Source organism: Convolutriloba macropyga, chromosome 11, assembly GCF_964194025.1.
Source record: "Convolutriloba macropyga chromosome 11, txConMacr16.3, whole genome shotgun sequence".
In the NCBI taxonomy this organism is placed as follows: Eukaryota; Metazoa; Xenacoelomorpha; order Acoela; family Convolutidae; genus Convolutriloba; species Convolutriloba macropyga.
The window spans coordinates 41,099,629-41,110,848 of record NC_134478.1 but is presented as its reverse complement, the minus strand read 5'-3'; positions in this window follow the sequence as shown (position 1 = coordinate 41,110,848).

Here is an 11,220-nt window from a genome sequence, read left to right as displayed (position 1 = left end):
GCTAATTGTTCAAGTAATTATTTGCTAAGTCAATGACTGAAGATCAACATAATTGCCATGGCAAGTGAATTTTATCACTATTCTAATCACTTGAGTTATATTGCCATCAGCAGGTTTTTCAACTGATATCAATTACACTTTCTACGGCAAAAATTTTGGTCTGCCTCAATTGATTGAAGAGAAAAAATCAGCTGAAACGTAACTCCCGATGTGCTCCTAAATACGATCCAAATGGGCTGTTTTTTAGACGGATTCAAAAACATCACCATATTTAATCTGTTATCAAATTAAATGTTATTAGAGTTTGAGACAACAGCTGTTTAACTTTTTTCGCCAACTGAAAACTTGAAAACTTGAAAATGTTCGGCCAAGAAAGGTATTAAAAACGATGCTAGACCCAAAAGAACTATTCAAAAAATTTTGCTAGACTTTATTAATCACATGGATTTTTGCTCGACCCAAAAAAATTACACAGGCCTTTTGCTCAGCCAAGATTTTTTTACGCTAGATACTTGCTTGACCCAAAAAGTTAAGCTGGAGTTTTGCTCAACAAGAATTGTGCGCTGAACATTTCCTCGACCAAAACCATTTTGGATTAAAATTTGCGCCAGTCAAAAGTCAACTCATGTCAAAAAATTCATTTTTCTGTGTTTTTTTTCTTCAAAATATTGAGTTACAAAAATTGGGTCAAGCTTTTGTCAAATCGTGTGTCGAGCAAAAGTCTTTTATTGAGTCTGCATTTTTGACTCAAAATTTAACATGCTAATTTATTGCTTACTATTGGTTATTATATAGTCAGCATCTAAGCTTCTTCATATTTTGCAATTCTGAGGAACCATTAATCTGTCAAAAATCTGCAAGGACAACATGACAGGAAAACAACTAAATAGCGCCACTTTTTCAGAAAGGCTACTGGAAAGAAAGCCATTACAATTAAGCGACCTAGTTTCATTTAATCAAGCAATGTGGCAATATAGTCCAGCTGCCATAACCTGCTCATCTTAAACATGGCCAAATCCTTTCAAAAATTGGCTGTTTCCCGGCTGTGTTTTAAGTTGGACGGCAGTTGTGTAATGCTTTTTCCTCTGTTGCTGCTTCTGTATATGCTGCAGCAAAGGAAAATAAATAAATTGTTTCCACATTTGCAAAGACTTTTGCTCCACCCATTAAAAGACAGTTTCCCACCCAAAAGTCCCATGAAAAGACCATGCCTGACCCAAAGTGTCCTATGAAATGACTGGCTTGTCCCATGAAAAGACCATGCTTGGCCATAAAACCCTATGAAAAGAATTTTCCTATGTCTTAACTAAGAAGCTCAACTGTATAGTTTCAGTCAAATTTCAGTGTCCATTAGACTATTTGGGTCTTTTCATAAATCTAGGTCTGGAAGATGGTAAAATTTGAAGTCTGGCAACACAAGCGCAATTTCTTTTTTACAAATTATCAAATCTGAATAGGTTTTTTTTAATAAACGTCAATTTGCTATCTGCATACCAAAAATTTTGTTGAAAAAAATCAGCAATGAACTGATCAAACGAGACTCTAGCCTTCGTTTAAATTTGTATTAAATATTAAAAATCACACAACCGATTTGAGAGACTGTTGGAAATTATTATCTTGATAGTTATGAAATTTTCCGCTTCAATTAATAGTTATAGGTGGTAACAGGTGATGATTGAACATGGAAATACACATAAAGCGCGCTTGAAAAGTTTAAACGCTTGTCTACTATTTCAAAGGAAATGCGGAATGTTATCCCAAAGGAATTTTCTAACCTGCTGTTTCGTCAGCCACTCCTCCAAGTGAGATCTTTACAATATGAGAAGATCACTTAATTTTTATCGAAAAGTTTGCGTATTTTTCACTTTATTTAAACAAAATAATCTGAAAATTAACAACTGGACATAAACTAAACGAATTAGAATTAAGAAACAAATTTTACCAAACTGAAATTAAGCCAAGACCTCTGTATGAATTATCGATTTGTGAAATTGGGCAATATTTATGGAAGTTAGTTGGTATGGATAAAATATACTTTGCTTCTAAACTGGGATATAAAACTAGGAAAACGGAGGAAAGATAAGTCGATTTGGCAAAAATTTAGGGAAATATTTTGGCGAGGGAAGCTTAAGTTAGAGTATAAAAAGTTGGGTCCGATTCATAACGCTGCTTTTACTAATTCTTACATATAGTATCTGTACAACATATAAGTCAGATAGAAAAAGTGATAGTAAAAGTGATACTATTAAATAGTTACTTGGGGGTGCGACTGAGGAAAAGAGTTATAATGGGGGAGGGAGTTTTATTGAAATAATTTGGGGTTTGGACATAAATTAAAGTTGCCCCAAGCGCACAGCTAGTACCCAGTGAATGAATTGTCACCAGGAATTAACTGAACAAAAATTCCAAAATGCTTTTACTTAGTACTAACTTACTAACTAACTAACTAACTAACCAATATTCAATAGAGGCGTCATGGAAAACGACTTTAGTTGAATAGAGAAAAAATTACAATTAAAATATACAGCAAATTGGAACTAAATTCTTGAAAAACTTACTTTTGTCCAACAATTTTCGCTCCAATTCTTATTATTAGTGTATAAGGAGGAACGGTTTCAATAGAACTGACAAATTCGGTGATATAACTTTTATTAACCAAATTTTACTAACTTTTTAGTTATAAATTAATGTTATGGTCGATCGAAAGCGGGGTAGAAATAGCTGACGCTGTACGAGGCTTATAACATATCTACACAGTTCTGTTTTTTTCTACTCTTTTCAACTTTTTCCATTTGTCTTTCACTCTTTTTATCTTTGTGAGCTTTTTCCTTTTTGTAACTTTAATTGTGAGCTCAGTTTATGATCTTGTAGCGACAAAGGGCGCGGGGGAGAAACGTGAACAGAAAAAGTATTGTGCGCAAGTAAGTTAACAGAAGTGAAAAGCCCGAGGGCTTAACTAACGAACAATACCAGTAATTTGTACTTTTACAATACTTTGCCAACTATTGCAGCCCAGAAATTTGTTTCCTCATTAACACAACGGGACCAACCAAATATCGCCCCTCATCTAAAGTCAACCCACACCCGGAAAAAAAGAAGCAAAACCGCATTATACTTTCATGTTTGCTGGGGATGTGAAAAGTTTTAGGAAAGTTAATGAATGCCCAAATATGGACTAAAAAAAACCACGTATAGTTCTTAGAATATATTGGCCAAGTAGAAGCTGGATGATACCAAATGGTTAACAAAACCCACAGTTTTTTGCGCAAATAAAGAGAGAGTTTCAGGAGAGCAACGCTAGGGATTCGGATTGATTTAACGCAACGCTACAAATTCGGATAGATTTACAATATCTTACCGTTTCAGTCAATGATATATGATAATGAGTTAATTGATAAAAACGATATTTCATGAAGATTTCTTGAAAACAGTTGTCGAACTCTTTTGCGTAAATTTGGAACCTATTAAGCAAGACCTATCGTAGAGAAATGTGAGTGGTATCATTAAAAAGCTCGTCCAGCGTAGAATTGGAAATTAAACAGACTTTTTTGAATTTCGTTTTTTTCGAGGAGTTATCGCGGTTTAAAATTTCATGTAAACACGGGATGTTCGGTTCACTTTTAGCATAATTTTTGTTCGAATCAACATTTTTTTCTATGAAAATTTTTATTCAAAATTACCTTTCAAGCTAAAAAAGCATCAATTTGATGTTCCTAACAGACGAAGGGCAATTAAAAAGACTAGTTCTGGTCTCATAGGGAAACTTACTATCAAAAAAATTCGAATTCTATTCGAGATCTGTTTTTTTAGAAAAATTTTTATATTTTTATTGTTTTTAAGTCGCTAAGAGGATAGTCAGCTTTCATGTCAAGGTTCCGTTAATGAAAAACCTCAATTACAGTCTAACTGTGCCCAATCAACAGAAATTAGCATTCAAGGAATCGCTCATAATTTTTTTGGCCTCGACTCGAGTGTTCGTAATTTTTAATGAAAATTTGATTTTTTTGAGAATTTACGGAGTTTTTGAAGTCCTATGCCATCAACACAGTGACTAAAAGTGCAATAGTCTTCCTAAGGAGCATTAATTGATCCTGCCTAGCGCTTTGATTGGACAGCTAATAATTTTTTTTCCCGGACGATAACCAATCTTAAACTTTTTTTCGCAGACTCTAAGTCAGTAAGTCAGTCTCAGTAAGGACAGGACCTCCGTTTTTTATACCGCAACAAATAATAATCTGGTTAGCTGTTTTAAGTTCAATTATTGGTTTCATGACTTCGATGCGACGTGTTTTTATATATTTTTCAATTTTTGGATATTTTTTTTCATAATTATGTTTCCATTATCCTAATACTGATAGCTCCCACTGGCTCATTGAAGACGCTAAAATAGTAATGGATAAGTCTTTCAAAGAAAAACTTGTGGAATAAGTGGCTTTAACCCTCTCTTTTTGCAATTTTCTAATGATTTTTTCGTTTTGGTTGTATTTGTTATTGTTTTTATAGCCATAAGATTCATTTTGATGTCTAGTGACTAGTCAAAAACAGACAACAATTTCTTCCATCATGGCATAAAGTAGCGTACTTCCGTTGAAAACTATTGCATTTAATGTCTTTGAAAGCAATTGATACGGCGGGTTTTCTCAAAGATTTTGCGGTTTTAAAATATTTGTTCATATTTGTGGAATTTTTGAAGTCTTATAGTTAAAGAAAGAAGGATACTCTTGTTGTTAACAATATAATTGAAAAAAGAAACGTTTTTGCTGAAAAGTTCCTTTTTAAGGGCTTCGAAACATTTGTCTTGTTTTTTTTTTTTCACTTTTCTGTTTTCTCTGTCTTTTCTATATTTTTTATGTAGTCTTAAAATCCTGAGAGGTCTCATAAGCTTCTAATTAAGGATTGAATAAAAGATGTTTTTTTTTGCTGTCAGTTCATAGCCAAAAGTCTTAAAGTTTATGATATTATCAGATTTCAAATTTTTTCTTTTTTCTCGTTTTTTGTTATTTGTATATTTTTTTGTATATAATAGTTGTTCTTTTCTTGCAACTTTTATTCTCATCATTGAAATGTCTCGTACATTTCTTTGTAATTCAAAAAGTAAACTTTCTATTGATATTTTGTGATAACTGAAGTTTTGTTTGTCGGACAATATGCGTTTTCATAAATGTTTTGTGAGTGGTCAATATTTGTTTTTTTTTTCCTCTTCTTTCGCACATTCGCGTAATAACAGAGCCCATTTTATTTCAAATGAGGCCCAAGTGAATTTATTTAATCGTTCAGTATAATTTTAGCTTAATTAGTATAGATAACAACAGCAATAAAAAAACATTATTAAGATAATAGCTAATGATATTAATGGCTTCAATAATTTGTGTTTTCGCAGATTTTTTGTAATTTCTTAAGCATTTTTTGCATCTGTAGTCCGTTTTTATCGCCTAGTATAACCAAAAACTGTTCGTATCAGTATCGTAATGTTTTTTTGTAAATATCTAGAGAATTATTTTGTTAAAAGCTAATGATTTTTAAGACGTTTGAAATTCTTTGTTTTGAAAAATGTTGATAGATTTTTGATTTTCGCCTCTGTCATTACTTTTTTCTTTTTACTTGTTACCTCAATAAGGAGAAGAACCAGCTGCTGTAAAGTTAAGATAAAAAATATTTGTGCAGTTAAGGTTTTATCTGATTGCCTTTTGACGTTGTTTCTTAGGTGCTTTTACATTTAGATATTTAGTTTTTGCCGTTAACTTTTTAGTTTTGCTTATTTGTTTTTTCTCGTAGTCTTTTTCTGGCAGATCTTGTGAGCACTGTAATGAGGCATGGCCTTATGTAATTCAATTGTTAGTTTGGGTGTGAAACGACTTTTTAAAAGTCAAACATCTATTTTTGGTTATCTCTTTATTTGGTTGACAATTAAGTTAAAAATGTAGATCAGCCCGGGTCGGAACTTCTTGTGCAAACGCACATTAACAAGCCTTTTTGTCATTATCAAAATCAAATTGTTGGCAGCTGGATGTGAGCTTTAATATTTGAATATAATTGGTCTCTGATTAAATTTAGCCCCTGGAAATTCTTTAAAGTTTCGATTTAAATCATACTAAATTTCAAAACATACTGAATTTCAAATCATTGAATTCCAAAATCAAACTGAATTTCAAAAACTACTGAAAATGATTTTACCTCAAATAGAGAAAAAGTGCAAAATCCTAACCACTACTGCTACCACTAATGCAAATCATACTATTCATACCCCTAATTCCACCACAAATTGAGTCAGATAACACAAATAAACGTTTGAGTCATCACATAAAAGTAAACAAACGTTTGAGTCATCACATAAAAGAAATATCACACCAAAGCTATACACACCTGAAAACTTTTAAAATGATGCCACGAAGACAAAAAAAATATCTTTAGTTCTATAGTAACAAGCCATTATTTAGCTTTCCTTACATCTAATAGAAGATTTTAACAGTTTTCATAGAAGTTGAAAATTTCAGAAAACAACTGCGTCATTTTTGTCCAGAAATTGTGATCAATTTTTCTAAATTTCACCAGAACACTGTTGTTTTCGAAATCACTGCCTCAAAGTGGACCAATAAGTTATAATCGGTTTCACATAGGAACCAAATGCAGGCAATTTTGGTACCTTTCACTCCTTATCATGTAAAAAATGGCTGACTAAAATTTCTATGTGAGGATTATTTGTTCATTGTACGTTTTTTTTTGTTTGAATATCTATCAACGATTTTTGTTTTTGTCGATCTGATTATACTGCAGCCTATCAAAATAGTGGTTGCTGGTTCAAAGTTTTAGTGTTTTTGTTTTAGAAACTTTTTTTCCATTTTTTGACAAACTGCTAACGCGTTTTGAGGATGCCTTGAACCTGCTTAATATTTGGTGAATTCTGTATGCATGCCAACTGTGCACCCCAAAACGATTTCAAACTTACAAGTTTTCGTTTTTTCTCCTTAAAAAAGTCGGAAACTTCGAGCCGCTTGGCAAACAGTACAAACAGGCCGTTTATATAATTTTTCTTGTTTTTACTGTCGCAAAGAAAACAGGATTTGAATTTCATTATAACACGCTTTTTCTCTCCCTCTAATCTGAGTTGATTATTTTATGTGGTACAGGTGGGAATTCTGTACCAAATTATATTCTCGTGACCGTTAAGATGATAAACTTGTTGTTCACATCATTTAATTTTTCCTCGTGTTTAGAGGAAGTGTTTATTTTACGCCGCCGATTTTTGTTGTTAATTGATTCATTCTTAATTGGATAATCTTGAAATTCAGTTGTTTTTTCAAATCTCTTTCACTTCAGTCGATTCACAAAACTAAATGGAAACACTTCTCGTTTCCGAATTGTTTCAATAATAATGGAATTGCAAAGACTTTCAACCTGAATACCGACAGTGGTAGTTTCACCACTTTTAAGTGAAACCGGACTTGCAGCAAAAATGCAATTCGGTGTAATACAACCCAATTGCCACTCGACTACTCAAATGCAAACATTGAGTATCTCATGGCGCAGTCAGCATCCAAAGATTGGGCACATATCGGGATCCAGCCTATCTGGGAAAACCAATTTTGCAGCCTCCTCTAGGCTGGGAAAGGTGGTGTATGATATTGAAGTTGGCTATCCTTGCTAAAAAAGGTGAAGGAATTTCCACCGACACCCTCAGAGAATCTCCTCCAGAAAAAGTGCCACTTGCACCAGAGGCTGTCTACGAAGAAGACGTTGAAAACGACACAGCTTAGAGCGAACACGATAGCCGTATGAAGAAAGAACAATTGAAGAGCACCTGGTTGGACAAATGCAAAAAAGTAGAAGCTGGGGGATCCTGCGTGGAGATCGTCATGGACGATTTGTGACAGTAAAGCTGTTTCTTTGTTTTATCCGAGCCTCCGTGTCATCTTCAAAATCAAATTGTTGGCAGCTGGATGTGAGCTTTAAAATTTGAATATGTTTGATCTCTGATTAAATTTCGCTCCTGGAATTTCTTTTAAGTTCCGATTTAAATCATACTGAATTTAAAACATACTGAATTTCAAAAATTATTTAAAAAGATTTTACCTCAAGTAGAGAAAAAGTGCAAAATCCTAACCACTACTGCTACCACTAATGCAAATCATACTATTCATACCCCTAATTTATCCTCAAATTGAGTCAGATAACAAGAATAAACGTTTCAGTCATCACCTAAAAATAAACAAACGTTTGAGTCATCACATAAAAGAAATATCACACCAAAGCTATACACACCTGAAAACTTTTAAAATGATGCCACGAAGACAAAAAAAAACATTTTTAGTTCTATAGTAACAAGCCGTTATTTAGCTTTCCTTACATCTAAAAAAAATTTTAACAGTTTCATAGAAGTTGAAAATTTCAGAAAACAACTGCGTCATTTTTGTCCCGAAATTGTGATCATTTTTTCTAAATTTCACCAGAAAACTGTTGTTTTCGAAATCTCTGCCTCAAAGTGGACCAATAAGTTAAAATCGGTTTCACATAGGAACCAAATGCAGGCAATTTTGGTACCTTTCACTCCTTATCATGTAAAAAATGGCTGACTTAAATTTTCATGTGAGGATTATTTGTTCATTGTACGTTTTTTTTGTTTGAATATCTATCAACGATTTTTGTTTTTGTCGATCTGATTATACTGCAGCCTATCAAAATAGTGGTTGCTGGTTCAAACTTTTAGTGTTTTTGTTTTAGAAATTTTTTCCATTTTTTGACAAACTGCTAACGCGTTTTGAGGATGCCTTGAACCTGCTTAATATTTGGTGAATTCTGTATGCATGCCAACTGTGCACCCCAAAACGATTTTAAACTTACAAGTTTTTGTTTTTTCTCCTTAAAAAAGTTGGAAACTTCGAGCCGCTTGGCAAACAGTACAAACAGGCCGTTTATATAATTTTTCTTGTTTTTACTGTCGCAAAGAAAACAGGTTTTGAATTTCATTATAACACGCTTTTTCTCTCCCTCTAGTCTAATATGATTATTTTATGTGGTACAAGTTGGAATTCTCTACCAGATTATATTCTCGTGACTGTTAGGATGATAAACTTATTGTTCACATCATTTAATTTTTCCTCGTGTTTAGAGGAAGTGACTATTTTACGGCGCCCATTTTTGTTGTTAATTGATTCATTCTTAATTGGATAATCTTGAAATTCAGTTGTTTTTTCAAATCTCTTTCACTTGAGTCGATTCACAAAACTAAGTGGAAACACTTCTCGTTTGCGAATTGTTTCAATAATAATGGAATCGAAAAGACGTTCAACCTGAATACCGTCAATGGTAATTTCACCACAATTAAGTGAAACCGGACTTGCAGCAAAAAAGCATTTCGGTGTAATACAACCCAATTGCCACACGAATCTCATGGCGCGGTCAGCATTCAAAGATTGTGCACATATCGGGATCCAGCCTATCTGGGAAAACCAATTTTGCAGCCTCCTCTAGGCTGGGAAAGGTGGTGTATGATATTGAAGTTGGCTATCCTTGCTAAAAAAGGTGAAGGAATTTCCACCGAAACCCTCAGAGAACCTCCTCCAAAAAAAGTGCCACTTGCACCAAAGGCTGTCTACGAAGAAGACGTTGAAAACGACACAGCTTAGAGCGAACACGATAGCCGTATGAAGAAATAACAATTGAAGAGCAACTGTTTGGACAAGTGCAAAATAGTAGAAGCTGGGGGATCCTGCGTCATGGACTATTCGTGACCATGAAGCTGTTTCTTTGTTTTATCTGAGTTTGGGTGCAGAAGTTTGACGGCAATTATCTTCCAAAGAATCAAATTGTGATAACAATTAAATGACAACCAGAAAACTGGGGGGCTTTTCCAGGTGACATATTCCCTAGACAACGAAACTTTACATTTGACATATATGTTTTTTTTCACTCGTAAACAACTCAAAGGGGAAACCATTGGAAAATTTCACGGATGTCCATCAGAACTCTCCATAAATTTGACCTCGGAAGTCACGAAGAATCCATCAATTGAAAGGTCTTCTTAGTCAAAATGTTGGATAAAAAAATTTAGCGTGAGTTGCGTCAATAGACTGTGAAACCTAAAAACGCGCCTGAATTGGCAACAAATATTGAAATGGGGATTCATATCAACTAAAAATTTCAAAATTCTGATAATTCTGCATACACAGTAGCTTCTGGAACCACTCCCTTGATAATTAATGTACAACGAAACCATAATACCCATTAGAGCAATTTTTCTATCAGAAAACCATTTCACTGTCCAAACTGTGGAAACTTTTGGTCCCCGACTCGTTGACAAAATTTCCCGGCACAGGGAAAACTGTGCAAGAACTGCGGTAAAAAAAATCACTTTGTTAAGGTCTATCGAAAAATAAAAAGAGAATTGGAAATCCAAACTTCGTGTCATTAATGTAGAAGACAATTAATCTGAAGACAATAAATCTGAAACCACAAAGGTCGGAAAGTCAGCTGAAAAGCAAGTCAACGGGATTGGTCATAACGTAAGGCACCAAAAAATTCAGGCGACAACCCATGACTCAGATTATGAGGAAACAGAAGAAAATTGTGTAGCACTCATCTCGAATGATCAAAATTTACGCGAAGTGGAACCAGTAAAACTTCAAGTACAATTTAGGAATAGTGAGACGAAAGCGTTAATTCAGACAGCTTTTGAATTATGATTCACACCAGTCTTGCAAAACCAGTTACAAACGGTGAGGAACACAGCTACCGGATAAGCTGCAGCAAAACATGACTTGTAAAACTTGTCAAATGAAACAACCAAGATTTGTGTTAAATTGTGTATTGCTAAATCACTCAAACACAGTGTCAAATCTACGTTTCGCAAAAACTTACATCTACACATCAAAAAAATTGCCGAGTTCCATTTAACCTTGAAAATTGAGTTAATAATGAGTAGATAAAATAGAAAAAAAACATAGTATATAAAACAAAATTTTTTCCGACAAAAACTTCACCTCTCCAATTGTTATCACCGTAAGAAAAGATAAGTGAGTTAAACACAATCTTGACTCTAAAATTTTAAATAAATCTTTTAATAACAATAAATATCAAATTCCAAATACTGATAATTTAATAGACATGGTTCAACAAAACATTAATTCACAAGCAATGGATAAGAACACATAATTCAAAGCACTGCATTTGAAATGCACTTACAGTCAACTGATTTTAGATTTGGAAACGTCCAACCTTTGTATT